Here is a 6,070-nt window from a genome sequence, read left to right as displayed (position 1 = left end):
CACTTCTGTTAAACGACACTGTCGCAGAACACATGGTAAATGCCACATACATCTCTGGGTTTATAGAAATACAACCCAAGCTATATCCAGCAGACTGCCTTCTTTGTCGAACAAAGAAACCCAGAGAACAGGTAAGCCCAAGAGAGTAGAGATGGAAACAACTTGATTTGCTAAACAGAAATATCTCATAGATAATAAGTGAAAATAACAAATAAATAATATGGACAAAGACCTTTGATGACATGGGATACAACAAACAAATATGAAGTACAATTTAAATAATACAAAGATAAAATATTAACCCATCACTCACACAAAATGCCATATGAAGTGCCCAGAGTAAGGTAAATTCTCCTGAACAATACTGCAACAACTAAAAGAAAAATTTCTTAAAAATAAAATAAAAATGTAACAAAATAAATAATCATTAAAATGAACAACAAACCCACAAAACCAGAGAACAGGAAGACAACTTATAGTTTAAAACCAGACATAGATGCTAGTTTACCTTTTCTTAATGGGAATATATACCATGATCATATTATCATGGTCATGTTCCTAAAGACTGATGTGCTAATACTTCAACTTCCCCCCCCCCCAACCTCCAACCGCACCTTAAACACCCACAACCTGTCTGTAGGTGAGGGAGGACCAGTGGATACTGCAGCAGGGAAATTTAGGGAAGGAGGGTCAGCTTTTGTCAAAACTTACCTGCGCAGCATTTAAAGAAATAACTAGAAAGCCTCCTTGCAGGGATCCACAATAGTGTGACGAAAATCAAAATCCTTTGAAGGCCTAAAGAGCCTCGTGTGTTTCCAAGACCTCCAACCACTCAGCCGCTTAAATCACCGATGTAGCTCAACGATGGGCAGAAGCAAGCTGGCGTTCCGTGTGGTGTCTGTCCACTCAGCACTGGCCAGGTGAAAGGTTCCCCCACAGTGTGTCACTCACTCATGGCAGCAGCAGAGGGAAAAGAGGCGGGCCGGTTTTGGAGCTGTGTGAAGGTGTCATATTCCTGTTCAGAGAATTCTTGTGAAGTCGAATCTTTCCACTTTTTATCTTAGGCAGTTATCCAGCAACACCCAACCCTTACAAGTCAATATGATATCTATCTTGCAATACAAAATAAAAATCTGTAGTGGAGGTCTATGCTCAAGACCTTCAACGATAAATATAGATATACATTCACACACATACACACACACACACACGGCTCGGTGGCGGATTGGTAAAGCACTGGCCTCACAAGCCAGAGAACCGAGGTTCGATTCCCCGGTCGGGCGGAGATAAGTTGGGTTTGTCTCCTTTCACGTGTAGCCCCTGTTCACCTAGCAGCGAGTAGGTACGGGACGTTAGTCAAGGAGTTGTGACCTTGCTGTCCCGGTGTGTGGTGTGTGAGTGGTCTCAGACCTACCCAGAGATCGGCTAATAAGGAGCTCTGAGCTCACTGCTGTAGGGTGGTGTCTGGCTGTCTCGACAGAGACTGCAACAGATCCGAGGTGAATACACACACACACACGCTCATGGTTCGAATCCTGCCCAGGGCCGAAATTATTTCGGTACAGCCGCGCTTCGGGTCGTTACTCTGACTCTCGTGGGCGGGGAGTTGGGTGTGTGTGTGTGTGCAAGGTCATAGCATTACCCATAGATCGGACCTTCGAGCTCTGAGCTCTCTTCCAGGAGGGAAATAGCTGTCGATCACGAGTCCAACACGTGATCCAAAGACCAAGTGAATACACACATACACAATGAACTTGATGAAACCGATATAAGCAAGACGACGTGGGTAGTTCTAAATTTTGAAATGGGAACTTAACACCACTGGAGGGAAGAAATTCAGTCTACACGAAAGCCCTTAAAGATTTAGCTTGTTTAAAGGACAAAGTCACATCTTACAACCAACTGCAGGACTTTGTAGAGTGATGAGGGAATCCACTCTTTGGTGCTTACTCGAATTTAGCCAGGTAACGTGAAAGTCGCCCGATAATTTCGCGTCTCTTTCTGTATACGGAAAGAGGAACGTGAACGCCATCTACTCATTAGTTTGACGTTCGCATTTAAACAGCTACTTAGGACTACCAATATACGATTACAGATAACTCTATTGACTTGGCTCAACATCTATGTTCATCACATATATCATTTCAAATGAACTTTCCTACCACTACACCAATGTAGATTAGTCAAACTATTTGTGGGTCATTGTTAATTTGACATGAAGAGGGTTTATGGCGCCGAAACGGATACTCTGGATTGGGTTCGAAACCACATAGGAACGAACCCTTTGCAAATGTATGCATGTAAATTATATGTTAATTACAAACCTGATACGTCAATAATGAACGCGCCAATTTTGCCATTGTTACACTCACCCGCTCTGACCTCTTATAGAGATGATGAAAATGAGGGAGAGTAAGTTAACGATCGTTTCCTGCAGGTATGTCCTAGGTTAGGATAGGGTTTGTAAGATGTAGGATTGGATTGAGTTAGGGTAGGTTGATTATCGTTTTTGACACCACAAACGACAACAACAATGGCGCGTGCTCTCGTTCTTGACATATCAGTTTGATAATAAAACAGCTATTATTGCCTCTGATGATTTATATCCTTAAAAAACAGGTCCAATTTCTTGGCCTGATTCTCGATAATGGACTCACCTGAAATCCCTTTTTTAGACATTAAGAAGCATCTAGTCTCCGAACCTGCGATCTCCTAAAATTGCTATCCCACACAAGCAGGTAGATGGTCACTATACCACGTCCTCATACTGAGTAAACTCTCCTATGAGTGTCGGTTCGCACACACAGACCTCCAAATATTAGATCCTGTGCAAGTTCCCAACCCTCGTAGACATCTACTACTCCCTAACATCACTAAATCATCTGTAAATATATCAAAAGAAGCTCAACCAAACTAATCTCTAGGGCTGGATTTACCAATAAACATAATAGATCATTGGCCTCGGGGCCACGGGTAACTGGAGGCCAACTGAAACTAATGTCATGCAAGAATGGTAAGAAAAAAAAAATAATGAATAAAACATAAGAAATAAAACAAAACAAATAAATAGAAAAAATTAAATTAGACATTGTTTTAGGTGCAATAAAAATCAGTAACAAGTAACCATACTCTATTTAATTAAATTTCAAAATATATATCTATATACCAAGGGCTTTCCCCCTTTATAAAGGAGATAGCCAAGTTAAAAGGGACGTTCCTATTCCCACCTATTCTACCCCCGTCCATCACTTGAAGACGGTGTACCACAAGGAAGTATAGTTAGTGTGACACTTTTCGCTGTGGCCATATACACTGTCATCGGCGTGCTTCCAGAATGAGTTAATGGTAACTTATACGTTGATGACCTATCGATCGCCTTCTCTGCAACAAGGATGCTATTAACTGAGAGGAAACTAATTATCAATTATAGTCAACGCAAGGAGAAATGACCGATAAGGCGTGGCTAGGAGATTTCCCGGTGTTGCCACATATGGGCATCCATGGCGAGAACGTGCGTGTGGATGCAATGTTTTCTGAATGCAGTGTGAGGGGGGCGGGGCCAGAGATTAGATGTAGTGGCAACGTCGCTCTCGCATGCACATATGCCATATCTTCACTTAAAGAAACGAAACCTTTGTATAGAAAACATTGCTTTGATTTTTATCTCAGTGGTGGTGTGTGACAAAAAATTATAATATAATCGTATGAGGCAACATTATAAAATTATAAAATAGAATTATATAACAGAATAAAATAATAAAATAATTATATGTGGCACCACAGGGGAACTCCCAGTGCTCCGCCCTAACGGCCAGATCTCAGTGCATAGGGTATAATCGGATATCTGAGTGGGCCACAACTCGAGGATTTCGTTTCTCTGCTTCAGACTGCGGCCATGCACTTTCACCGCCTTCGTAGTGTTCATCCTGATCTAGACCTCCTATATATGAAAGAAGAATCCCTTGTGTGGAGGAAACCCGTTTCCTAGGACTTATATTTGACAGCCGCCTGACTTGGGTACCTCATTTTCGTTATACTTGTATGAAAGCAATGTCATTCCTTAGAGTTTTAGCCATACCTCTTGGGGCGCTGACGGACAGACCCTCCTCCTATTACACCGAACAATTATCCTCTCAAAGTTGAAGTACGGTTTTGAAATCTACTCATCTGCTACTGAAACTCTACTTCGTGTGTTCGCTTAGTAACTGCTGCGTTCCACTCATTCCCAATACAAAGCATGCTAATGGATGCAGGCGTCCTTCCATCGGACTTCGTCGCCAGTCTTTATTGCTGAGCTGCTGGCATAGGGTTCAGCGTCTTCCTGAGTCAGTTTCTTGTATGTCAATATCCCAAGACTCACGCTCACAGCTATATACATCTCGTCCAAGCTTCCCTAAACCTTTCGGCTTCAGGGTAGCATCTGCCATGACAACATTAAGTGTATCTTCCATTTCTTGATATCACTATCGATTTCCTAGAGTTGGTTACTGGCAATTCCCCAATGTCACTGTTTGCAACCCTGATATTCCTAACAAAAACGTGTTACCCTATTACGAGTACCATACACTGCACCTAGAATACTGTTCCACACATTCCAGCACCACCCCGGTGTTTACAGACGGCTCAAAGTCTGATGCTGGAGTCGGATATGGTGTTATTCCCTTCATTCGGTCGGAGCGGTAGCCTCCCCAGTCTAGCTTTCGTTTTTACGGCAGAGCTATCTGCCATTACCTTAGCTTTAAGTATCATTTTTACCTTTCCCGTTTCATCTTTTACAATTTTTAACGACTCTCATAGTGTTCTCTCAGCCATGAAACTTTTTAGTCCTTCTTCCTTTGTTCCTCTTGTTTCATTAGTTTTTGAGTGGCTCTGTCTACCCCAGCGTAGAAGCTACAAGATTGGATTTTGCTGGGTCCCAGCACATGGGGGATTCCAGGGAATGAGAAGGCCGATAAGCTAGCTAAAGAGGCAGCAACTCGGAATACCCCTTCCAACCCTATCCCGTACCACGACATGCACTCCACTATACAAACAACAGTTTTTGGCAGTTGGCAGAACAGGTGGGAGACTTTGGTTGCCACCACCAAGATGGGGGAGATAACCCCCCTAGCTTTCCGTCCTTGGACATACAGACACGTGCAAGGACGACGCTCAGAGACTACCGTGTCTCATTTACTTCTATGTTTTTAGATATATTTGCTAATATGTTAGATAACTCTTCAGTGTTATTGTTAGGTGGTCGGTAAACTGTTACTACTATGTTCACTTTTAGCACCGTAATAACTGTATGTCATTTATGTGCAACTGAAACGCGGGGGGGGGGGGCGATGTTTGAATCTTTATTGTGACGTGAGCGTACAGAGATGAGAGCGTTGGATGGTCTCTCTTTGAGAGACTGGCATAGACTGACGTGAGGGCAACGTCGTTCTCACTACGCCGAAGGAAGACGATGCCACGCCTAGCACATATATATGAATAAAGACCTTGTGGCCGTGACAAAGAGTCCTTGTACTGGAAAGCGTCTAGTGGTTGGGGTACGCTACAGCACTACGGTGCAACAGTACGATGCAACACTGCGGTGCCCAGCTTGTATCCAATGACATTACACACAATAACGAGGGATTTGTTTATACAATCCTAATTAAAACCAAATACTCGTGCTCTTGATGCCACATAGTCCCGGAGGTAGAGCGGTAAAGTTCAACATGTTTAATTTTATCGCAGAGTCAAACAGACGCTGCGAATTCATTATTTTAGTCGCTAGCGAATTAAGACGGTAGTCCAAATCGAATAAAAGCAGCACCGTGTCATCGACGGTAATGGTATACAACTACATGATGACTTTTATAACATATAACATTCTCACGAAAGTAAATATAGACTATCTAAATACAGCACTGCTTACATATTCATTTATATATTGTCAGTATAAATCTCATGTGTTTCATTATATAGGGTTAGCACTTCGAGTAAAGTACTGTTTGTTGCATGAACTAAAGGATGATCTATGTGTGCGTGATCAGCAGTTATGAAATAAGCATTCATTTTTGTGATCTTTCTCTCGTTTGTA

This window comes from Oratosquilla oratoria, chromosome 38 (genome assembly GCF_046742065.1).
Source record: "Oratosquilla oratoria isolate Oo_2021 chromosome 38, ASM4674206v1, whole genome shotgun sequence".
Lineage (NCBI taxonomy): Eukaryota > Metazoa > Arthropoda > Malacostraca > Stomatopoda > Squillidae > Oratosquilla > Oratosquilla oratoria.
Note: the sequence above shows the minus strand (reverse complement) of the source record.